We start from the raw sequence: 27,382 nt of genomic DNA, 5'->3' as shown, positions 1-27,382 counted from the left end.
GGGGCCCCGTGATTTCTAACAGCAGCTCTGGTCACATACATTGCATATTCATGTAAATGAACAATGATAAACCAATAAGGTAAGAGAAGTTATCGTAAGTATACAAAACGATCGAGCCTTTAGCCATGAAAAGTTTTTTAATGTTAAAAGGTGGAGGTTTTTTGAACAACTTTATTGCTGCTGCACAGTGTGATATACAGGAATTTATTAATGCAGACTGGATGGTCCATTTAAGAACCATGCACTGTTGATCGTTTCCTGCAGCTCAAAGTTTAATTTCAAAATTATTAGGTTATATATGTATTTTACAAACAAACATTTATTTTAATTTGTTTTGGTCAAAGAAAATTGTTTCCATTAATGAAATCATCCATTGAAGAAAAGTCGCTTATATGGGTGATGTTTTACCAATCTATTGAGTTTAGTCTTATGTGCAGTATATGTCTATAGAATATAGAGATACGATCTGATACATCAGCCAACTATACAAATGATTTAATAGCTAGTAGTTTAAGGCCTTACCTAATTAGATAGAAGTGAAATAGATTGCTCGGCTAGGCCTTTAGGCTTCATTCATATATATGCAAATTTGATGCGTTTTGAAACACATCCAATTTGCACGACATGTCAACCGAACCGGCTTTCCATGGAGCCAGTTCATTTACAGTATATCATCAAAAGTATTGGGACACATGAATTTACACGCCCATGAACTTTAATGGCATCCCAGTATTAGTTCGTAGGGTTCAATATTGAGTTGGCCCACCTTTTGCAGCTATATTAGAGAGTCAACTCTTCTGGGAAGGCTGTCCACAAGGTTTAGGAATCTATGGGAATGTTTGTCCATTCTTCCAGAAGCGCATTTGTGAGGTCAGGCACTGATGTTGAACGAGAAGGCCTGGCTCGCAGTGTTCACTCTAATTCATTCCGAAGGTGTTCTATTGGGTTGAGGTCATCCATGTCTTTATGGACCTTGCTTTGTCAAAGCCTAGCATTACCTCCTACATCATCAAATGCAGATGGTTAAACACACCAAGCAAACAGAGGTGCAGGGAGGTGACCAAGCGAGATCTCTTTATCAGCTTTAAAGAAGAAGTATCTTCAGACTCAGAAAATAGCAAACTGCCCTTTGGTACTTATTGCGAGGTTCTCACAACCCAGTAGTCAGTAATGACATCAGTGGGGGATTAGGCATACCTTGGGCACTGGGCTGTTCTCTATTAAAACACAAATTATAAAAAACTGTTGTCAAATTTCAGGTGACTGAAGCCCTTTTAGACTTCTTTAGTGTCCAGATTTTGATGGACTGCATACTCTATGGCCATACGAGAGAGGTGATTTAGATACCATTGGCCCACTTCCCATTTTATTTATTTTAGAATGTGCTTTAGTTTGGAAAACCACTTCCCTCCAGTACAATTGGAAAATGACATTTCTCCTCCAATACAATTGGAAACCATCATACATAAAAAGATCCTCAGAACTACAATCCCGGAAGCAGGGCTGTATTAAATGTTGATTGAACTCTGGGCAAAACATTTCTTGGGGCCCCCATGCAATTTTGTTTTGTTGGCAAGTATGAGGCCGCTGCTTTGGCCCCCACAACAATGACAGTGCCCAGGGCAGCTTCCCCTTTTGCCCTGCCTTAAAGACAGCCCTGCCCAGACCTTAGAAACTCATTGAATGGAGCGAAAGCAAGGAAGGCTGGGCAATCAAGCAAAGATGGGAGTGAGGTAGCCTAATGTGGCAGGTACGGTGTGGTGGTCGGGACCTTTGGACCCCAGACAGCCACCCAATTTTATTAAGCGCTACTGGTCAAAGAGATGACTTTGATTTGTAAAGGGGCGCTAATAGTAGTGATCTCTAGCAGTCTCATGTAACATGTTGCCAGTCTCTGCATCCTACAGCATGTCTCCAGTCTCGAATCACACCTGTGCAATGTATCTGACCATCCCCTGTGTTATGTTTGCAGTCTCTGACAATTTTCTGTAGCACTATGCTCATCCATGTCTTTATGGACTTGGCTTTGTGTACTGGTGCGCAGTCATGGAACAGGAAGGGGACATCCCCAAACTGTTACCATAAAGTTAAGAGCATTAAATTGGCCAAAATGTCTTGGTATGCTGACACCTTAAGAGTTCCCTTCACTGGAACTAAGGAGCCAAGCCCAACCCCTCAAAAATAACCCAACACCATAATCCCCCCTCCACCAAATGATTTGGAACAGCGCACAAAGCAAGGTCCATAAAGACATGGATGAGCCAGTTTGGTGTGAAGGAACTTGACTAGCCTGCACAAAGACCTGACCTCAACCCGATAGAACACCTTTGGGATGAATTCGAGCGGAGACTGCGAGGCAGGCCTTCTTGTCCAACATCAGTGCCTGAACTTACAAATGCACTTCCGGAAGAATGGACAAACATTGCCATAGACACACTCCTAAACCTTTTGGACAGCCTTCCCAGAAGAGTTAAAGCTGTTATAGCTGCAAAAGATGCGCCAATTCAATATCAAACCCTATGGACTAAGATGGGAATGCCATTAAAGTTCTTATGCATTCAAAAGGCAGGTGTAAAAAAAAATGGGTAATATAGTGTATGTGTGGTACCTTAGTGATGTCATGGGTATCAGCTGAAGCCCCCTAAACCTTGTAAGTTGACCAACACTGATTTAGATTGATAGTTAATGAACAGAAAAAATTGAGTACTGTACCGTCCTTATAGTACTGTCCTTATAAGCCTTTAAATAATTGGCTTATTTTATACAAATATGTAGCAGCACTGATTCTAGTAATAATAACTACCGTTTAGACCTCATAGGACACCAAATTTCACAGCTCACGATTTAGCTTGGCTGAAGCTCTGATTAAATACTTAGCACTTTTACAATGATGCTATTTTTTTCTAACGCCGAGAGTTAAAACTCCTACCATGGGAATTCACAGATTCCATATGTCTGGGAGCAGGTGTAATAGAGCGCGCACTATTGACTCCCTTGGGTCTTTAGCCACAAATGAGATTCTCATTGATATATTTGCCTTTGTGGGTTTGTACATTTCTTGGAAGTGCGTTCAGTGAGCACATCACAGCCAAAGACATCTTGTTGGAGAATCCAAGAAAACCCATTCCAGGCACTCATCAGGTCCTATGCATCAGAAAGCCCTAGAGAGAGTGCTATGTGTAATCTTTTGGCTTACAAATAGGAATTCATCTATTTTTAATGAGGATTCTATAAGAACAAAACATATATCATGTTATCTCCAGATGATACTAGATAGCACTTATTTATTTATGACACTTGTGCTCTTTACTTTCAGTGATCACATTTCTAGGTTTGAAGTATAGATAAATACCCAGATGACGCCAGACACAAAGACATATCAGATGGTTGTATCTTACAAAGCCAATAATTGGAAATGTATACTGTGTGCTGTTATTGTCTCATACGTGATTATTGGTACTTTAAAGAGGATTTGCTATCTGTACATTATGTGCAGCTGTTAGTTTATATGAAAGCAAAGCCTAAAGTGGTTCTAAAGCCTAAAGTTTTTTCACCTTAATGCATTATATGCATTAATGTAAAAATCTTCTGTGCTGCAGCTGCCCCCTTTCCTTACCTGAGCCCATCCGATCCAGCAATGTGCACAAGCACAGCAGCTCCCTTCGATATCTATCTCCTCATTGGACAGATTGATATCAGTGGGAGCGATTGGCTCCCGCTGCTGTCAATCAAATCCAGTGACACGGGAGCAGGGGGCACTGTCTGTCAATGGACTTGGGAGCAAGCACGCATTGGTGCCTCCAGGGAAAGCCGCTTTGACACTCGATGAAGAGGAGGAGCCTGGAGTGCCGGTGGGGGATCCCAGAAGAAGAGGATCGGGGCTGCTCTGTGCAAAAACATTACACAGAGCGGGTAAGTATAGGCATGTTTGTTATTTTTCAAAAATAAATAAAAAATTAAGCTTTATAACCACTTTAACCTCCCTGGCGGTATGATTATGTCAGATTTTTAGTGCTGAAATCGGTACCATTATTTTGCATGGAAATATGGCGTTTTATATCCACTTCCCGACCCGCCTATAGTAAATGTACGTCCTGTTTTTAAATATGGATATCTCGGTAACGGCAGCAGCTGCTGCCACAACCGAGGTATCCATATTTTCTGTGGGCGGCCGTGTAAACGATAACGGCGGTCTCCGCGGCGGATTCGCCGCGAGATCGCCGTTATCGGTGGCGGGAGAGGGGCCCCCCCACCGCTTTTCCGCGCCCTCCGCCGCTTACCGTAGCCGTCGGTAGCGGCGGAGGAGATTGGATGCTGCCGCCTGGTGAGTGAGGACTTGAGTGAGGGCAAGATGGCCCCCACCCGTCCTCATAGCTCTGCTGGGCGGAAGTGACGTCAAAACGTCAGTCCCGCCCAGCGTCTTAAAGAGACAATTTTTTTGTTGTCATTTTTTTAAATGACAAATTTTCCTTTTTTTTTTTTTTCTTGCATTTAAGTCTAAATATGAGATCTGAGATCTTTTTGACCCCAGATCTCATATTTAAGAGGACCTGTCATGCTTTTTTCTATTACAAGGGATGTTTACATTCCTTGTAATAGGAATAAAAGTGATCATTTTTTTTTTTTTTATTTCAGTGTAAAAAATAATAAAATTAATAAAATTAAATAAGAAAACAAAACATTTTTTTTTTTTAAAGCGCCCCGTCCCGACGAGCTCGCGCGCAGAAGCACACGCATACGTAAGTAGCGCCCGCATATGAAAACGGTGTTTAAATCACACAAGTGAGGTATCGCCGCGATCGTTAGAGCGAGAGCAATAATTATAGCCCTAGAGCTACTCTGTAGCTCAAAAAATGCAACTTATAGAATTTTTTAAACGTCGCCTATCGAGATTTTTAAGGGTAAAAGTTTGACGCCATGCCACGAGCGGGCGCAATTTTAAAGCGTGACATGTTGGGTATCATTTTACTCGGCGTAACATTATCTTTCACAATATATTAAAAAATTGGGCCAAATTTATTGTTGTCTTAATTTTTAATTCAAAAAAGTGAATTTTTTCCAAAAAAAGTATGCTTGTAAGACCGCTGCGCAAATACGGTGTGACAAAAAGTATTTGCGATGACCGCCATTTTATTCTCTAGGGTGTTAGAAAAAAATATATATAATGTTTGGGGGTTTTAAGTAATTTTCTAGCAGAAAAAACTGTTTTAGTCTTGCAAACACCAGATCTGAAAAACACCTAAGGTCTTTAAGTGGTTATTGTAGGCCTGTAATTCTTATGCCGCGTACAGACGGTAGTTTTTTGTGATGAAAAAAAACAACGTTTTAAATCGTGAAAAAAAACGACGTTTTTGAAACTTCATTTTCAAAAACGACGTTGCCTACACACCATCGTTTTTTCAAAATGCTCTAGCAAAGCGCGGTTACGTTCAGCACTCTTTTCCATTGAAGCTCGCTTCATAACTTGCTTCTGAGCATGCGCGGGTTAAAAAACATTGTTTTAAACGTCGTTTTGCCCACACACTATCATTTTAATTGACACAAAAAACAACGTTTTGAAAAACGACACAAAAAATTCAAGCATGTTCGAATTTTTTTTTTGTCGTTTTTCAGAAGACATAAAACAACGTTTTCCCCACACACGGTCATTTTAAATGACGTTTTCAAAAACTATGTTTTTTTTTCATCACAAAAAACGACCGCCTGTACACGGCATTAGAAATAACTGACTTAAATCTGTCCAAACAAAAGTCTAGTAGACATCCCGGGTATGATAAAGTTTGAAACACAAAATCACAAGTTATAATATAATAAATAGCTATAAATAATTATAACAAATAATAATAATATAATAATAATAAAATTATTCAATAATGTAATCAAATCAAAAATGCTGACATTTGCTCAGTTGCAGAATTGTCGCTGTCATTACTTTCAGTGTTTGATGATGAATTTCCCCACAAATCACTATCACCCAATTCTGCAAGTGATTCTAATTTATTATCGTTGTTTTCTAGCTGGTCTAAAACCACTTTTGATGTAAACGGACACTTTTTGGTTGCTATGGACAATCTCAAGTTTCCAGGCAGAAAGAACAGTATTTATAATATAAAACTACATGCAGGACACTGGGCAGACCACTAGGGGCAAAGGGTGTGTGTAATTATTTCATACAGTACAGTAATCTGTAATATTACAGTATACTGTATCTATACTGTGTTTTTATTTTATTTTTATTTTTCGCCGAATTCCGTTCCCGTGCGTCGCAACGCTCACAGGGTTTACAACCACTTTAATAGTGTTAGTTCCCTCGCTATAAAAGCACAGATTCAAAACTTCAATTGTTTCTAAATAATTACCTAGAAATAGTCTGTAGATAAGTCATTTTCACTTTAATCTGACTTTCTAACCCTTGTGCTTGATTCCATGTTATCAACACAGAAGGGGCTGAAACAAGAGATGGCCAAAGGAGCCCAACTATATCAGCCCCTATATTACTCTCCATACAGGTTTCCTTTACTTTAAATAATGTTATCAAGTACACTATTTTGCCAAAAGTATTGGGACACCTTCCTTTATACGCACATGAACATTAAAGGCATCCGAGTCTTCGTCCGTAGGGTTCAATATTGAGTTGGCCCACCCTTTGCAGCTGTAACAGCTTCAACTCTTCTGGGAAGGCTGCCCACAAGGTTTAGGAGTGTGTCTATGGGAATGTTTGACCATTCTACCAGAAGCGCATTTGTGAGGTCAGGCACTGATGTGGAGGGGAAGGCCTGGTTCACAGTCTCCGCTCTAATTCATCCCAAAGGTGTTCTATCGAGTTGAGGTCAGGGGGGATTATGGTGCTTTTTTTTTTCAGGGGTTGGTCTTGTCCCCTTAGTTCCAGTGAAGTTCCAGTTTAAGGGTCCTCACAAATGCACTCTGGAAGAATGGTCAAACCTTTCCATAGACACACTCCTAAACCTTGTGGACGGCCTTCCCAGAAGAGTTGAAGCTGTTATAGCTGCAAAGGGTGGGCCAACTCAATATTGAACCCTACGGATTAAGACTGGGATGCCATTATAGTTCATGTGTAAAGGCAGGCATCCCAATACGTTTTGCAATATAGTGTAGGTTAAAGCGAAGTTCCACCTACTATTACAACTTTATCTTAAAGGAAAGTCCACCACTCGTTTTTGGATAACTATTTTTTTTTGTATCTTACCTTTTCTGAATTACCTCAGGCGCGGCCCAGGGAGTAATTTTCTCCTGCTCCCCTGCAGCCTTCTGGGACCTGTGTGCGTTCCAGAATACGATGGGGGCCATTCAGAAAGCGCATGCGCAGTAGGAAACCGGCCGTAAAGCCTAAAGGCCCACTGTCGGTTTCCCTTAGTTACAATGCGTAAGTGTCCTTTTTTAAAGTCAGCAGCTACAGTGTTTGTAGCTGCTAAATTTAAAAAATAAAATAAAACATTTCGGCTGGAACACAGCTTAAAAGTAGAACTATAGGCAAAACATTTTTTATTTTCATTTTGGATTGATTTTTTTTCCATTTGTGTCTTATTGGGGAGATTTACCCTCACTTCCTCTTTAAAACAGGAAGTTAAATGAAATCACAGAAAATTAAGAGAATCCCTTGGGGCCCCAGGTTTCTATTACTTTTCTGGGGACAACCCAAAATGTGGGATTTTCCTTTAGGCCCCTTTCAGACTGGGGCGGGAGCTGCGGTGGCGGTATAACGCCGCTAAAAGTAGCGGCGCTATACCGCCGGGATTGCCGTGGAAATCAGCCGCTAGCGGTGCGGTATTAACCCCCGCTAGCGGCCGATAAAGGGTTAATACCGCCCGCAATGCGCCTATATAGAGGCGCATTGCGGGCGGTATTGCCGCGGTTCCCATTGTTTTCAATGGGAAGGAGCGGTGAAGGAGCGGTATACACGCCGCTCCTCTCACCGCTCCAAAGATGCTGCTGACAGGAGATTTTTTTGTCTCCCGCCAGCGCATCGCCTCAGTGTGAAAGCCCTTCGGCTTTCACATTGAGGTAGCTGGGCAGGAGTTTTTCAGGCGGGATAGCAGCGCTATTTTTAGCGCTGTACCGCCTGAAAAACTCCTCAATGTGAAAGGGGCCTTACTTTCAATAATGGTAAACAGGACAATCAGATAGGGCAATGCTTCCCAACGTGTACACAGACAGCAATAAAAACCTAATAGGCTTTCTAATCCCTCTCCACTCTATCCAAAATGAAAAAAAAAAAGAAAAAAGTTTGCCTTTAGTTATGGTAAGGTTTTATCTAACTATAGTTATACGGTAACAGCTATTCAAGGATAAGACCACTCCTGTAGCACAACTTACTTAGATTGCCTTTTTAACCAGGACGGTCCACCACTGAATATTTGGTAACAAAGTATGTCAGAAAGATGTGAGTAATCCATAAGGCTGATCTGCTTTGCATTTATGGCAAACAAGAGTTCTAAGAACACTTGGCCTGAAGGGGCCAAATACAACCAACCAGCCCATTTATGGTAGAGATAGATGTCTTAGATGTCTGTGAATGCAATAAAGTGTAAATATGTGCATTCGTTTTCATCCGAATGCATTTTCGCCAAATTTCGGGTATTTTTGTTATCGTTTTAACAAACGAAAACGAACGCACAGAATCCGAAATTCAAAAGATCCAACATAAAAAAAATGCTTTATTTTCATTTTCGTTGCTACAACAGTTCGATGCAGATTGAAGATTCAACATGACGCTGACAATAGCCATCACGTGTCTATCGAACCTGCGGTCGAATGTGTCTAACCTTAACTCTATTAGTCCAAGATTATTCTACATAGAGAGGAAAGATTCAACATAGAGAGAAAAGATTCGATATTATAGAGACAGTGTTGGGGGAGACCATTCGACATAAATGAAAAACATACAAACGTTGAATCTGTCATTGAAGGCTTATGGTGTCTGTCGAAAGTTCTAAGAAGATTCGACAAGCAGCTAAACTGTACAACGCCGCAATCGTACATTTGCGGGAGACAAATGCTCTGCCCATAGGCTATAGAAGAATTTGAATGTTAGTTGACTAGTAATAATAATTCATAAATATAATTATTACTTGTGTCATACAACATTAGAATTATTCTATAGCTTGTAGGTGGAACATTGGACCAGAAATGTATGATTGCGGCGTTGTACAGTTTAGATGCTCCGTCAAATCTTCTTAGAACATTCGACAGACACCATAAGCCTTCAATTGACAGATTCAACCTTAATTAATTCGGATTTTGGACGAATGCATTTTATAACGAAACAAAATGAATAAAAACGAATTTCGGGAGTAACTACATAAATGTATTTTCCGGACGAAAACTAAATTCCAAAACAAAATATTTCAGTGAGTACATGTCTAGTAAAGTGTACAATGCATGTTGCCTCCATTGATAGGCATGGTAAAACATGAGTGTCTTGAAATGCCATGATTATTTTGCAGCATCTGATTCCTTTGCAGTATTTAGTCACATTGTAAAGCCGTGCTGGAAGACTGCACACTTGTATGACAAAAACACAAAAAAGGGATCATCTGATAGATGTTTGAAGGAGGAAGTATCTCCACTGAGGACCACCTTATCTTATTGGCATTGGCACAGTTGTGGGTGGTGGAAATGCCCCCTGTTCCTGAGCCCTAACCTTCTCTGCAAGCTGACAATAGAGAAAGCCATCATTTTCATGGCCAGGACCAATGAAAGTTCACTTCTTCACAAGACAAAGGATGTTCTGGAAGACATAAGCAATGCACTAGTCCTGGATTGCTGGAGCAGTGATAATTTTACGTTACTTAAATATGGAGTATGAATTCTAACTTAATAAAGATACAAGATTTTGGGATGACTTAAATCAGGTTTCAACCTGAAGATGGTATCTAAGTTATAACTTAGGTTGGCCAAACTTAGGTCAACTAAAAATGTGTATCGCTAGACAAAATAGAATCCTCTACTAGATCTTCAATTTCTAAATTTGTTAAGAAGGATGGGATAGGTGAGGGTTGGTTGAAATCTGCATTGTCTTTATATAAAAAAAAAAATCCTTTTATTTATTATGCTTAAGATTAACTTGGTCTCCTCCTCAGAACCTTTCTTTTGAAATGTGGTATTTTACATAGTTACTAATGTAATGTTTTATTACGAACAATAAATTCAATGACATTGAGTGCCAGAGTTCAGAATGCTGCATAGCCGTCTCCCTCTGACCACACCATATGAGTACAAACAGCTAATCTTCGGGAAACAATCATAGTTCAGAAACCACCAGATGCCAAGCCAATGAGTGGATTATAAAGCAATGCTGTTTGTATGAGTGTATTTGTTTTTGTTTTGTAATTTTTAGTTCTATAGATCCTTCTGATTCTGCAAAATGTTTGTTCAATCGGCTTCCTGGTTGGTACATTAAATCAGTAATGGGTATACAACACGTACACAGAACAAAAAAAAAATGATTTTAAATAATGATAAGGCATCGACCACAAGAAGTAATGTTTGGGCATGCACTTTATGCTTTGTTATACGATCAATGCGTATTAACATCTTATGCTTTAATTTGCAGGATGCATTTTAATGATCAAAAGGAACGTTCTTGAGTGCTAAGTGAAATTTCCGCGACTTCTTGTGTGGGCTTAATATCAAGAGTAGAGAACGCATTCAAAGCATACAGACGGAAGGTCGTGACCTGTTATACACTTGTAGTATGACCTTGTTTTCTCAACAGGCAATGGGCTGTTCATGGACAGCATCAAACTTCATGATTGTTTTCACCCTTCTCTGAAGAAAAATATTTGATTCATTCCAGCAAACTGACAGACTGCACTAAGACTTACAGCAAAACTGTAGCCTAAATGTTTTTTTGTTTCAGGGGAGTGTGGGGAAAGTTAGCACTTGTGTCTTGTTTTTATTCATCCCCATTTTCCCATTTGCAATTGTTCCCCTTGTTTAGGACAGTATGCCAGAAAATAAAAAATAATAATGATTTTGAAGATCATAAGGGCCAATTGCCCTCTAAAGACAATATTTCAGTTTTAAGTTTTGGTAATATTGAAAAAGTTGCCCTTGCTTCCTTTAATGCACCCCAGAGCACCCTAATATACAATTACCAACTTGAAGATGCAAAATCACGATATAGCTAACACCCTCTAACTGTTGATCAACAAACTGTGTTTAAGAAGAACATATCTCCTAAAGTTGCATTTTCATGAATAGTGGTTGTGACCACATAGAGCTGAATACTGAACATGATTTAAAGCAGTGGTTCTCAACCTCAGTCCTCACATACACCCAACAGGCCATGTTTTGGGGATTTCTCTTAGATAAAATAGCTGTCCAAAAAACTCCAGTGCATGTGTTCTGTCAAGTTCTCCAACTTGTCAGAAACTCCAACTGCTTAACTTCCAGTTTATTTAAAACCAGCAGTAATTGGAGTCTTTAATGAATTGGTAGTTGAACACAATGCTGGCAACCGAATAGAGTCTGGTGCAGGATATTATGAGCTGAGATTCTTACTCCGATACTAGCCAACAAAATGGCCACCTCCGAGGCGGCGACAACTTTGTCCTTGTTAGCCGCTGTGCTGTCAAAACAGCTCAGTCTTCCTGTACCGGACTCTATTCGGTTGTCGGTGTTGTGTCCAACCAGCAATTCGTCAAAATCTCTGATTACTAAGGTTTTAAACAAACCGGAAGTGACATGGTTGGAGTTTCTGATGGGTTGAAAATATTGACAGAACGCTGGCACGAAGCTCTGTAGGTCCAGCACGGCACAGTAAACAAAGATATTAATTTTACCTACAGGTAAGGCTTATTATAGGTATATATATATATATATATATATATATATATATATATATATAGGTAAAAATTACAAAGCAGACTTTACTACTGCTTTAAGAACTCAGACCAGCCTGGCACCTCAGAAAAAGTGAAGTCTATGCTAGTTTTCCGTTGCAGCTTTGAGTCATGTGACATTATTTTAACATGGAAAGAAACAGAAAGTGAGGATAGGTTTTCCCCATTCTCCTATAGATGAGCCTATCAGATATTGGCATTGGGTGCTGGAAAATCCCAGACTTCCCTTGTGGCACTAGGTCATGTAACTTATTGTCATTTTGCCAGAAACAGGAACTGGAGATATGTTTTCCCCACTTTCCTGTACCTGTGCTGGTTAGATACCGAAACGGATGTGGGACAGTCCTATAGAAATTGGGACAGTTGGGAAGTATGGAAGACTACTAATACTTACCAGTCTAGTGTATGGAAAACTGGTTGGTTTTCAGCACTTTCGGGTGTGTCAGAAGCTGTATTCCCTGCTGCATGCTGTGGTTCCATCCTCTAACTGTTTGGTCACTACAGGACAAAGTACAGATATAGTGGCCAGCAAGAAGAATCTGCAGAATATACCTCGTACACATGGCCGGACTTTCTGAGAAAAAAAGTCAGACAGGCTTTTTTTCTCGGAAAGTCCAGCCGTGTGCATCCTTCCTCTGACTTTTTTTGTTGGAAGTCCGACAGACCTTAGATAGAGAACCCATTCTCTATCTTTCCGTCGGACTTCCGATGGACTCAAGGCGGACTTTTGCATGGGCAAAAGTCCAACCGTGTGTACAAGGCACTAGAAGTCTTGGATGCCAACTGCTCCCCTAGCTCTGGAAGAGAGCCAAGACTGGAGTTGCTGCCCATTAAAATGGTAATAATCAGCGGCGGCCCGTCAATAGGGCGCATGTGGGGTGCCAGATGCATTGAGTTCTTTGAGTTTTTTTGTGAAGCACGTGATAAGCACTAATTGGCTTCAAAAGGTTGGGCTCGGGGGCGCAGTGACATTAGCTAGAGAATGTTGATTCGCTATTATCTTCCGGAGGAGAATCCGGGGAAGCTGCTGAAGCTGCTTGTGACCTGGATGGGGTAAGTGCGGGACTCAGAGGCTTGCAAGCGTGGCTGGTGAGCAAGTGAGCAGGTGCTGGGGGGTGTTTGTTTGCCCCCCCACCATGGAGCACCAGCCTCCACTGGGAACAGTTAGTAGTTTTCCTTTACAAGATGCTTGTAGGGCAGTGTTTTTAAGTGACAAAAAGATCACTTTAACAAAGTGGTAAGGTGACCAGCCATAAAAGAATTAGAGGTTTAAACTAACGGCAAGAAAGGTAAAACAAATGGATGGAAATGGTGGAGAAATGCTGTTTTATTCTAGACAAAATAGTGTTGTACTTGTGTTTAGGACCCCCTATGCTTAGCCCCATTGTACCCTCTTTGCCTCTGGGTCTCTAAAAATAATAAAAATAAAATGTATGTAAATAAAGCAGTGCAGTAGTTGAACCTGGGGGATAAAGGTGCCTAAATAAGTTATGGTATTTGGGGGGAATTAGGTGCTTGATTCCTTAGTTGTGGCCTAGGTGGAGGAATAAGGGTTTGGACACACCAAGACTACTTTTGCTAGGATTCTATAAACTACCAGCAAGCATCAGCTAGTTTTTCTTTTGTGACTGGATGCAGGTTGGGAATGTTCCAATGCTCAGTGGTGGCACATAGGGTTGACCATGGCACCATTTTCATCCTCTTTTTGCATACAGGTTACCTCTTCTTCTGCCCCCCACCCATGATAAATAGCATCTCCCTGCTGTTATCTATTCTTGTGCCAGCGCTGTTGGAAAGATTAAGTAATCACAGCTGTGCTTCTAAAAACAGACCGATTCTGTGTGATCCAATCTGTTACGGCAAGCTATACATTGTATTTCACATATTTACCAAGTTATTTATAGACCATTACTACTTTCTCAGTTCTCAAAGCTTTGTGTACTGAATGGATAATTTGCCGTTTTTTTTATGTTTTAATTCTTTCAGCCTATTATCAGAAGCATGTGTTGATTCTTTCACATGCATGGGAAAAGCCTATAAAAGCCTTTAAAGCACATATATAAAATACGGAAAAAGTGTGCTGTGCCAGAGGAGTGCGGTGGGTCGCAACTTTATATTTTCTCCCTCTAATTATGTATACAGGTTGTCTTAAAATTCTCACAATTTAATCAAGGAAGAGGAGGGGTTCTAGGCCCTAAACCGGACCCCTTAACTATGCGGAACCTAGTGTCCCTTGTATGTGTTCCAAGATCAAATTAAAAGCTAATATGTCACAGATAAATCTCAGAAAGTCTGGTTTCTCCACTCCATTGCAAAGACTGCAACCAAGATGCATTTCTGCAGATAATTTAGTAAATGTATTGAAATTGCATTGGTTATTTAGCCAATGGTATAATGCAAAAGGAGGGTAGACCTTGCCTTTAAAATGTATCGTATTAAAATGTAACATTTGAATGTTTTTTTTTGTTGTGCTAAGCTCTAAGTTGCATGATAAACCTGCCTCTCAATTCCACTAGAAATCTGTACTCAGATAAATACATAGATGAGCTTTGCTGGCTTCTCATTTGGAAAATTCTGGGTGCCTAAATGTCAGGCTTAAGTTAAAGCGGGTTTCACCCAAAAGTGGAACTTCCACTTTAAGGCCTCCTCAACAGCTCCTGTTTGTGAAACTAAGCTTTTGGGAGAAGGGGGGAGCAGGTACCCTATTTTGACAGGTTCCACTTTCGTTTCAGTCATCTTAGGTGATTGGACATCCTAGCAATGTCCTGGGAGTATTCCAATCAGGCTTCTTGAGGAATGTAACTTAAGTCAGAGTTATAAATGTAAAAGTAGTGCTGTGCTGTGCATAAATAAATGATAAAGTGCAAATGTGCTCACGTTACAGGTACACTTGAAAGGCAATAAGTGAATGGTCAAAATAGCAACAATAAAATATAAATATTCAGCTGCGACAGTATAGACTAGGGAAGTGTCCAAATACTGTAAAAAAGTGTACCACAAAATAGATGTGAGACTAAAACTCATAAATTCCTTAAAATGGCATCATCATGTGACATATGCTACCATAAATAAATTCACACTTAAATTCCATAAAAATGAAATACAAATTAATTTCAAAGAAAAAAAACAAAAAACAAAAGCAGTGCAGACAATGTCCATAAGGTGCAAGCTGGATGGATGGCTGTGTGTGCACAGTGATCAGGGTGAAGGTGCTAGTGCTAGTAGTCAATCTCTGGTATGGAGTGCTACCGATAGGTGGTTGCTGGTTCTCAGTGCAACTTAGGGTATAGGTGTCCCCTTACCTTACCGCTGTAAGGTAACAGCGTATGAGTGTGTCTTTCAACCCCCCGGTGGCTCCTGACGTCTCAGGTATGTATCTTTACTTTGGCATCAAACTCCCCTTTAAGTGTCTCTGGTGTGTCTGTATCAGATAGCCTCACATTGGGGCATGGGGGGGGTTGTAAAGAAGGATGCTCGATAGTGTACAGCCATGGCCAAAAGTTTTGAGAATGACACAAATACTAATTTTCACAAAGTCTGCTGCCTCAGTTTTTGAGATGGGAAATTGCATATACTCCAGAATATTATGAAAAGTGATCAGACGAATTGCAATTAATTGCAAAGTTCCTCTTTGCCATGAAAATTAACTTAATCCCATAAAAAAAAATTCCACTGCATTTGTGAAGAAGGCTTCAGGGTGCTCAAGAAAGTCCAGCAAGCGCCAGGACCATCTCCTAAAGAGGATTCAGCTGCGGGATCGGAGTGCCACCAGTGGAGAGCTTGCTCAGCAATGGCAGCAGGCAGGTGTGAGCGCATCTGCACGCACAGTGAGGCGAAGACTTTTGGAAGATGACCTGGTGTCAAGAAGGGCAGCAAAGAAGCCACTTCTCTCCAAAAAAAACATCAGGGACAGATTGATCTTCTGCAGAAAATATGGTGAATGGACTGCTGAGGACTGGGGGCAAAGTCATATTCTCCGATGAAGCCTCTTTCCGATTGTTTGGGGCATCAGGAAAAAGGCTTGTCCGGAGAAGAAAAGGTGAGCGCTACCATCAGTCCTGTGTCATGCCAACAGTAAAGCATCCTGAGACCATTCATGTGTGGGGTTGCTTCTCATCCAAGGGAGTGGGCTCACTCACAATTTTGCCCAAAAACACAGCCATGAATAAAGAATGGTACCAAAACACCCTCCAACAGCAACTTCTTCCAACAATCCAACAACAGTTTGGTGAAGAACAATGCATTTTCCAGCACGATGGAGCACCGTGCCATAAGGCAAAAGTGATAACTAAGTGGCTCGGGGACCAAAACGTTGACATTTTGGGTCCATGGCCTGGAAACTCCCCAGATCTTAATCCCATTGAGAACTTGTGGTCCAATCCTCAAGAGGCAGGTGGACAAACAAAAACCCACTAATTCTGACAAACTCCAAGAAGTGATTATGAAAGAATGGGTTGCTATCAGTCAGCAATTGGCCCAGAAGTTGATTGAGAGCATGCCCAGTCGAATTGCAGAGGTCCTGAAAAAGAAGGGCCAACACTGCAAATACTGACTCTTTGCATAAATGTCATGTAATTGTCGATAAAAGCCTTTGAAACGTACGAAGTGCGTGTAATTATATTTCACTACATCACAGAAACAACGGAAACAAAGATCTAAAAGCAGTTTAGCAGCAAACTTTGTGAAAACTAATATTTGTGTCATTCTCAAAACTTTTGGCCACAACTGTAGTATTTAAAACATTTATTGGAATCAGCAGCAATGATAAAAACAGGTAGGTACTCACAATGTGAAGTATCAAACAGGCATATCAAAAACGAGTTGCGACCTCTTCCAATATCACTTCCGGTGCCCTGCGTTCCCGCACATGTTTGTTATAGTCACGTAACTTCAACAGGGGATCCCTAATGTGACTGCTGTAATTACAGCAGAAGCGGCGCACCGGCGGTGCGCACGCGGGCACCCCCTATGTGGATTCTGCACAGAACGGCTGCCCTGTAGCAGTAAACCTGATATAGGGTGGTCGTTAAGTGGTTAAATTACAATACGGCTTGTGTCCCAATAGTATATGCTATATTATTTTTTGCAATATTTTTTTCCCATGAAAGTGACGTTACCCTTTAGGCTGGGTTCACATATATGTGAACTTCATGCATTTTAAACCGTATCCAATTCCCATGACATGTGAATGTGACTGCCTCTAAATAGAGCTGGTTGACACCTATCTGGGGTGGCCATGGGGCGGTTTCAAAAGGGTCCTCTGCATTTTGGGTCTGGTTCAGGTGCAAATTCATGCAAAATTTGCCCCTGAATCACACCTGAACTGGTGAACAGAAACGCACTGAACCATGATCTGCAAACCACAGCGGCACATATGTGGTCCTTCATTTGCCCTGACCCCTTTTGGGGTTTTCTGGTTTGGAATTTGAGCCCCGTTTGGCAGTGATGTCCCCCCTCGCATGCTAGCACACCTGTAGCGGATTTCTTTCCTGCTCTTGATTTATGACTTCCATCCGTTGAATCATCAGCACTCATATGTACACGACTTCTGTATAATTACCATTGAACACTGTTTATGTTTGTATTTGTAAATTTTGTAATTATAGAAAAACCTTGAAAAATCTGGAACTGCATAACCTATTGTCCCTGAAGAAGACCGCTACTATCTTTGTTGAAACGCGTTGGATTTTCTTCTATGGACAGTTAATCAATAAGTTATTCATTGGTTTGGTTCAATGTAGTCATACATGCTATGTGTTTGTTTTTATTGATCCAACTTTTTATCTGATGTTCTATTAATAAACATTGTGCTTTTATATTACCTACTGTTTCTGGTCTTTTAACCAGTTCCCGACCCCCGCATGTACATGTACGTCCACAATATGGCACGTACAGGCACATGGGCGTACAGGTACGTCCTCGCCTATTAGCGGGTGGGGGGTCCGATCGGGACCCCCCCCCGCTACATGCGGAGGTCGGGTCCGCTCGGGGAGCGATCCGGGACCACGGCGCGGCTATTTGTTTATAGCCGCTCCGTCGCGATCGCTCCCCGGAGCTGAAGAACGGGGTGAGCCATGTGTAAACACGGCTTCCCCGTCCTTCACTATGGCGGCGCATCGATCGCGTCATTCCCTTTATAGGGAAGACACGATCGATGACGTCATTCCTACAGCCACACCCCCAAACAGTTGTAAACACATACTAGGTGCACCCTAACTCCTACAGCGCCACCTGTGGTTAACTCCCAAACTGCAACTGTCATTTTCACAATAAAGAATGCAATTTAAATGCATTTTTTGCTGTGAAAATGACAATGGTCCCAAAAATGTGTCAAAATTGTCCGAAGTGTCCGCCATAATGTCGCAGTCACAAAAAAAATTGCTGATCGCCGCCATTAGTAGTAAAAAAAAAAAAAAATAATAAAAATGCAATAAAACTATCCCCTATTTTGTAAACACTATAAATTTTGCGCAAACCAATCGATAAACGCTTATTGCGATTTTTTTTACTAAAAATAGGTAGAAGAATACGTATCGGCCTAAACTGAGGAAAAAAAATGTTTTTATATATGTTTTTGGGGGATATTTATTACAGCAAAAAGTAAAAAATATTGCTTTTTTTTCAAAATTGTCGCTCTATTTTTGTTTATAGCGCAAAAACTAAAAACCGCAGATGTGATCAAATACCACCAAAAGAAAGCTCTATTTGTGGGGAAAAAAGGACGCCAATTTTGTTTGGGAGCCACGTCGCACGACCGCGCAATTGTCTGTTAAAGCGACGCAGTCCCGAACTGTAAAAACACCTTGGGTCTTTAGGCTGCATATTGGTCCGGTCCTTAAGTGGTTAAAATCACACTCTTTGAGGAATTATTTTTTGTTCATTGTCTGTACTAGGGATGTGGGCAGTACATCCAGTTAGCTGGCAAAATTGATTCTTAACCAGTGTTGCCAACCGCCAGTATTTTTACTGGCAGACAGTAAAAAACAGGCAATTTTCTCCTGCCAGCAAATGCCAGTAAAAGTAAAATGTTGCCAGTAAAAAATATGTCTGTGATGTTCAGTTTGGTCCGGAGCCAGCTGGGACCATCCGAGTGCTTGCCACAGTGTGATCGGGCGGCTCTGGCGGAGGTGGTGCCTGAGCATGTTGTGTGATGGCATGGTGCAATGGAGTGTGTGTGTGTGTGGAGTTTGTGTGTGGGCCTGCGGTATGGGATCAAGGCATGCTGGGACCGGGACTGTCAGTGCTGTTTAGACTGGAGTAAACTGGAGGGACCACTAGGCTTGGAGAGAGACTATCACTGTGACTCAGGGGGGGACATGTTGTGTCAGTGTGGTCTTTTCATCATCTGTGCCACCGCACACTGCTGTCAGTGTCACTTTGAGAGTAAATGTTATGTGTGTGTTCCGCCCATTCTAATTTCTTGTCCTCCTGAGGCCTGTCCCTGAGCTACTTACTTACTATATCAAAAATAAAATAAGAAATATGTTTTTTGTCTCATTATCTACCTTAAGTCATATTGCTAATTGCATATTGTATTTTTTTGTAGCCTAAATACTCTGATTTTCACTTTAAACTGTAATTTTGTAACTTTTGGAAATGCCAGTAAAAACTTGGCTGTGCCAGTAAGTTTTGGGTGTTGTGTCAGTAAATTTCTATCTGGTAGGTTGGCAACACTGGGCCAGATTCACAGAGGAAATACGCCGGAGTATCTACTGATACTCTGGCGTATTTTCAAATTTGCCGCGTCGTATCTTTAGTTTGAATCCTCAAACCAAGATACAACGGCTTTTGGCTTCGATCCGACAGGCGTACAGCTTCGTACGCCTTCGGATCGTAGGTGTAATTCTTCTGTGCCCGCTGGGTGGAGTTTGCGTCATTTTTCCGAGTCGGGTATGTAAATTAGCTGTTTACGGCAATTCACGAAGGTACGCGCGTTCGTCGCATTCTCTTACTTCGTCGCTAGTCGGCTTTTCCCGGCGTAAAGTTACAGCTGCTATTTCATGGCTTATATTTAGACTGCCCATGTTAAAGTATGGCCGTCGTTCCCGCGTCGAATTTAAATTTTTTTTTTTGCGTAAGTCGTCTGTGAATAGGAAAGGACGTAACGCACGTCGCCGTTCAAAAGAATACGTCGGTGCGACGTCATTTCATGCAAAGCACGGCGGGAAATTTCAAATCGGAGCATGCGCAGTACGTTCTGGGCGGGAACGCGCCTAATTTAAATGATACACGCCCCATTTGAATTAGGCGGGCTTGCGCCCGACGTATTTACGCTACGCCGCCTCAAGTTTACAGGCAAGTGCTTTGTGAATCAAGCACTTGCGCTTAAAACTTGCGGCGGTGTAACGTAAATGACATACGTTACGCCGCCGCACTTCTATGTGAATCTGGCCCTTTGTTCTTAACACATATGTGAACCCGGCCTTAACTTTCCCAGAGTTCGGTGTTCAGCTAGCTATGCCTTTAAAATACCACAGACTATATAAAGGATGCATATATGAAGAGCACACACAGAAACAGGAAGTAGTGTGTCCATCTCAAAACACTTCCTGTTATGTTGCCTAGCAACACTTACTTCACTCAATCCTATAAAACAATCCTACCAAAGAATAATCCTTCTTTTTCCAATGGTAATAGTGTTTTCCATACAGTGTACTATTCAATCTATGAAAATTATTTCTATGTCTCCTCAGCTATAAATATTACAGTTCTTATGAGTCATGAACCAGAGGAGGATGCCTTTAGAACAAACCTTGTCTTCACACCAGCCCCACAAAAAATGTAAACAACTACATCATCCCCTGAATAAATAACCTGGAAAATAACAAGATCCATTGTCTGCTCAATTTTGAGTAGTAAGGGGTTTTATGCCGTAGATTGGCAACGTGATTTATAAGCTCGCCTTATTTCGTATGAATGTAGGTGTGAGGTCTCCATTGGCATTTTGATGGCCCAGCATGTTGGGGTCACACTTACTAAGCCCTGCCTAAACAAATCACAAACAAGAGAGCTCTGGTAAGGAAGGCATTCCTATGTTTTTCACCTCCACCTCCAACATAAAGAGAGTCTTGTGATTGTAAGTTCAGTTACCTCCGCAGCATAAAGTACAGTCTGTCCCAATGAAAATTATAGCAGTTGAGCTGTGGTCGGGGTATGGCGAGGACCCTGAGCTGTGGCCAAGGCAGTTTGCTGAATCTGTATCTCTCCAGATCGCCGAACAAATAGCGATTACAGCTAAGAAAATTCCAAATTTACATGCGAAACCATAAATACTTTTTTTATGGCTAACGGGATGAAATTAAATTTCACTAGGTAACAAACCAACTGGTACAAGGCAGGCTTTGTCACCGCTGTGTGTATATGTAAAAAGTTTGCGTAAAACTGGCGGTTTATTTATTGCATAAGTATACTGCCTCATTTATCTCTTGGTAAACATAAAGGTGACTAACTGTGTTTGTATTTAATGTTATATAGTGTTCAAAATATAAATGAATAACTGTGTAACAAAATTATTCCTTGTGCAATTATATACCTGTATATATATATATATATATATATATATATAAAAATGTGTAAATATATCTGGATACGGTAGCAAAGTAATTCCCTGTGCAATGATATACATTAGGGGCCAGATTCAGAGAGACTTACGACGGCGTATCAGTAGATACGCTGTCGTAAGTCCGAATGCGCGCCGTCGTATCTTTAGGCGTATTCTGGAAACCAGATACGTCTGAATTTGGCCAAGATACGACCGACGTAAGTCTCCTACGCCGTCGTATCTTGGCTGCCTATTTACGCTGGCCGCTAGGGGCGTGTACGTTGATTTACGTGAATATGTAAATGAGAAAGATACGCCAATTCACGAACGTACGTACGCCCGTCGCAGTAAGCTACGCCGTTTACGTAAGACATACGCCGGCGTAAAGATAAAACACCTCTTTAGGTGGCGCAGCCCATGCAAGGTATGGACGACGGAACAGCCGATGTCGTTTCGTAGGGAGTATTTGCAACGTGATTCTGAGCATGCACGCGCATGCGCCGTACGAACGGCCCTCATTTACATGGGGTCACGGTTAATTTAAATGTAGCCCGCCCACTACATGCCTACTTTGAATTAGGCAGGGTTACGCCGGCCCATTTGCGCTACGCCGACGTAACTTACGGAGCAAGTGCTTTGTGAATACTGGCCTTGCCTCACCTCACTATGTTACGTCGGCGTAGTGCAAATGGGATGCGCTACGCCGGCCAAAAGATACACCGCTCTACGTGAATCTAGACCATACTGTGTATATAGTACTGTGCAAACGTTTTAGGCAGGCGTGGAAAAAATGCTGTAAATTAGGAATTTCTTTAAAAATATATATTTTAATTGCTTATTTTTATCAGTTTACAAAATGCAAAAATCTAAATCAAATCAATATTTTATGGCGTCAAACCAGCATCGATTTTAAGTACACTTGCACACCGTTGTTGATGGAACTCGGCAGGTTTGTTGTTTCACACATCTTGGAGAACTAACCACAGAACTTCTGTATTATTCACTTTGTTTAGAGAATATAGTGAAGTTGTTTTTACTCAGAATACCTAATCATGGGCAAGAGAAATTTAACCATTTTAGCCCCGGAAGGATTTACCCCCTTCCTGACCAAGCCCTATTTTGCAATACGGCACTGCGTCAATTTAACTGACAATTGCGTGGTCATGCAACGCTGTACTCAAACAAAAATGTACATCCTTTTTTTCCACACAAATAGAGCGTTCTTTTGGTGGTATTTGATCACCTCTGAGTTTTTTTTTTTTTTTTTGCTCTATAAACAAAAAACAATTTGAAAAAAAAAAAGGCAATATTTTTTGTTATAATAAATATCCCCCAAAAATATATAAAATACACATTTCTTCCTCAGTTTAGGGTCAATATGTATTCTTCATATTGTTGGTAAAAAAAAAAAAAATCGCAATAAGCGTATATTGATTGGTTTGCACAAAAGTTATCATGTCTACATTGGCACAGCGATCAGTGCGATAAAAATTACTGTATAAATGTCACTGGCAGGGAAGGGGTTAAACACTAGGGGGAGATCAAGGGGTTAAAATGGTTATAAACCCTCTCTGACATGTTTTACCGTCAGGTAAGCCTAGAATAAGGCTTAACTGTAGGTGTTTGCAATATCTCCTAAACCTACCTACCTGCCACATACTCCCCATCCCTTTCCCAGAAGCACTGTGAAAAAAATATAAAAAAAATGATTTAAAGAAAATAATAAACAAAAAAATTGTAAAAATTGAGAAAATTATAAAAACAAAAAACTACTGACACTCTACTGACACTTTCCACTACCCCACCCCAAATCACTGTGAAAAATAAAAAAGTAAATTGTAAAATAATTTAAAATATATAATTGTAAAAAATAATAATAAAAATATAGAACTACTGACACCACCCTCCACATACTACTTACCGCTGTAAGTCATCTCATACTCTATTAAACCACACCCATTTAAGCTACACCCAATATGTAGCATGGTTTAAGCCATGCCTACCTCCCTGAAATGAGTTTGCCACCTCCCTGAAATTAGTTTTTGCAGGTTGGGATGTCTCGGATGGTGTCAGTAGAGCAGTGGATGGTGTCGGTAGGGCAGTGAACTTTGTCAGTAGGGCAGAGATTAGTGTCAGTAGGGCAGAGGACAATGTCAGTAGAGAGGTGGATGGTGTCAGTAGAGCAGTGGAGATGTCAGTAGGACAGAGGCTGGTGTCATTAGGACAGTTGGTAATGTCAGTCAGTAGAGCAGTGAACAGTGTTAGTAGGGCAGTGGACTTTGTCAGTAGGGTAGAGAGTGATGTTAGAGTAGTGGATGGTGTATTTTTTATTTTATTATTTTATTTTATTATTATATATATTTTTTTAAATGTAGTTATTTTTTATTTTTTATAATTTGTTAGGAGCTCTATTCATTTGGTGAAATAGCATAGAAAAGGGACTAAGGACAGAGATTCCCCAGTCCCTTTCTCTATATCCTCATCAGCCACGGAGGGGGGGGGGGTGGACCTTCAGCAGGGAGAATCTGCGTCGCACAGGTTGATTAGGATGTGCATGCCTATGGTCCCTAGTCTATTTCAGGAGTGAGCAAGAGAGGGTGACTAGCAGGGATGGGCGAACGGTCTGGTCTTGGCCCAAACATCAGGCATTCGGGTGTCCTCTATTCACCACCTATTTTACACCCTTAAAAGTTCCCACAATTACATACATTGCACGCAATTTCAAGGTAGTTGCAGTGTGGCCTCATTCATTTGGATGTGTTGCACTACTGGAAAAATAAATAGTGCAGCGCTAAATGATCAATAATGAGTGATTTGCATACTGAAAAATACCACAATGTGAATGATAATAAACAAATAAATTGAAATCAGAGTTCAATGGTGAAAAAAATTATTGGGAAGCCAAAAGCTTCAATATGTGATAAAGAAAAAGTCCATATGGAATGAACACAATATGAAGAAATCCTTCCCATAAGATGACACAGAGTACAGGAATAACAGGTTGTCTGTTGAGATTCTCACTCTTCATGAGGTAAACAAATGAGGTACTCTTACCGGAGCTGGTGGACTCATCTGTTATATAACAGTGGGTCAAACAGGCTTGGGATCTTAGAAGATCTGGATCAATGTAGGAGGGTTCCTGTGGTTCCAAAGCGTCTGGATCAATCATGTAAAGAGTGGTCCGATGAACTGGAACGCGGAATTCACATGCCCCAGCTGATGACCGTTTTAGTCTAAACGCATCGGGCCAGCATTACTGCACCCTACATTGCCTTTTACTAGTTTTATTGTGATCACTTTTTTTTTTTTCTTGGTTTTTTTTTTTTTTTAAGTGTATTTTGTGCGTGTACTCGAGAGAGGAGCCGGACTGCAGGAGTTGGGAGTAGGCAGGCCTCCCCCAGAGGCAATCTTCCACCTTTCTCCATGCCCCGGGTGGCAATGGCAGGTGTGTGAGGGGGTCCTCCCACACAGCCCACCCTACCTGCTCCGCTTTGAAGCCCAACGGGGCAGAGGGACTCCCTATAAGGGAGTGAGAGGATTAGCCCGCTCAACCAGCCCCGTTAGTCCTTCGCCTCTCTTTTCTTTAGAGACCGCGTGGTCAAAGTGCGTGATGTTAACCCAATTTCGAGTGCGTGTAAGTGTGGTGGTTTTTGTGGGAGGGGGGTGGGCGTACTAAGCGCAGGCTTACCTCGCACAGCACACCCACCGGGAGCCGGGCTGAGACCACCAAACTCAATTCACATGTAGCCGAGACCGGGATCCGAAGCCCTAGCTGCAGAGGTGAATGGCTTGTCAGCGCAGTGCCAATCGCATTGAGCCACCGCAGCTCCACGTGATCACTTTTTTATCTTGTAATTTTGTATGGCATTTTTATGAAATAAGCCATAATTGCCATTGGGAGCATTTATTTTTGTTCCTTTTTTCTTTTATTTGGAGTATATACGGATCCACTCCGGCATTCATCTGCTAGTGGAGGAAGTGTGAATTCTACATTCCAGTTCATCCATCGGACCACTCTTTACAGGATTGATCCAGACGCTTTGGAAACACATGAACCCTCTTACATTGATCCAGATCTTCTAAGATCCCAAGCCTGTTTGACCCACTGTTATATAACAGATGAGTCCACCAGCTCCGGTAAGAGTACCTCATTTGTTTACCTCATGAAGAGTGAGAATCTCAGCAGACAACCTGTTATTCCTGTACTCTGTGTCATCTTATGGGAAGGATTTCTTCATATTGTTTTCATTCCACATGGACTTTTTCTTTATCACATATTGAAGCTTTTGGCTTCCCAATCATTTTTTTCACCATTGAACTCTGATTTCAATGTATTTGTTTATTATCATTCACGTTGTGGTATTTTTCAGTATGCACATCACTCATTATTGATCATTTAGCACTATTTATTTTTCCTTCTTGTTTGACTTTGTTAGTTTGAGTGTTGGCAGCTTTTTGTTATACCACTTGGGTTCTAGCGCAGTTTTTTATTTATTTTCCACTGTGTTGCACTACTGTCCACTGAACATAACAGAGGGTATACATTTTGCTGTGGAAGTGGCATGTGTACAACCCCGTCCAGCTTCCTTTGCATCTCAAGGGGTGGCGGTGGTGGTTGGAGGGTGGTACCTCCCCTCAGCTGCCTGCTTGAAAAAGCCCTAAGGGGGTTGTGTAATAGTTACAATATTGTTTTCCTATACTGTGATATACTGTATACCTACAGCCCAATGCCATATTCCAAGGGAAGAAGAAAAATAATAGAATCTACTCTCCCTGCTAAATTTACGTTGAGAATCTGGCCAGTAGAAGTACTAGAGATCACAGTGATTATTGTGAATCTCTGTTTATAAGCAAAGCAGGTTCCCAGTTCTGGATACACATTATGAGAAGCTAGTGAGTGATTTTATCCACTAAAGGGCACTTGTAAGTGAAATATGTTTTTGGAGTGCACTGACCCCTTATTACAACAAACAGCAGTAGTAATTTCTAAATGTTGTAAAATAAAAGGCTAGTATATTTTAAGCTGCTTCTGCATTGCTTAAGAATTCAGTGACCTTTAAAGAAAATCCATATATCTGCATTAATGGCATTGGACAGGATACATAAACCATCTTTCAGCCTCGTTTGTGTATCTGCGGTTGAAATGTTGCTGTTTCCTAACATATGTCCCTGGTTTTGGTCTCCCTATTCTCCCTTTTTACTGTGACAAGCCCTGTACGTCAGCATTCCTCCATAGACTCTGTATAATGTACATACACGCCGACCTCTGGCCTACATGTCATCGCTGACACCAATATCAATACCGCAATATGACACTGATGGGGCCATTTGCAGAGGCTAATTCAAACAAACAGATGGGCAGCTATATAAACACTGTGACGCCAAACTGGTCAGCCTCTATTTCATTTTCAGGGTATAAAAGGACTATTATGTCGCATACACACGACCATTTTTAATGGTCTAGAAAAAACAAAGTTTTTTTCAAGCCGATTATTGTTAAGCCAGCCTTGCCTACACACGATCGTTAAAAAAAAAAAAAAAAATGCTCTGGCAAAGCGCGGTGACGTACAACACGTACGACGGCACAATAAAGGGGAAGTTCCATTCATATAGCGCCACCCTTGGGGCTGCTTTTGCTGATTTCGTGTTAGTAAAAGTTTGGTGAGAGACGATTCGTGCTTTTCAGTCTGTTACAGCGTGACGAATGTGCTATCTCCACTACGAACGCTAGTTTTACCAGAACAAGCGCTCCCGTCTCATAACTCGCTTCTGAGCATGCGCATTTTTTTCACACCGTTAAAGCCCACACACTATCATTTTTTAAGACGTTAAAAACGACAACGTTAAAAACAACGTGAACATTTTTAATGCCCATTTTTTACGTCGTGAAAAATGCTCTGGAGCCTACACACAATCGTTTTTAATGACATTAAAAAAAACATTTTTTACATCCCGAAAAATGATCGTGTGTACGCGG

Source organism: Rana temporaria, chromosome 1 (genome assembly GCF_905171775.1).
Source record: "Rana temporaria chromosome 1, aRanTem1.1, whole genome shotgun sequence".
Classification (NCBI taxonomy): domain Eukaryota; kingdom Metazoa; phylum Chordata; class Amphibia; order Anura; family Ranidae; genus Rana; species Rana temporaria.
Note: the sequence above shows the minus strand (reverse complement) of the source record.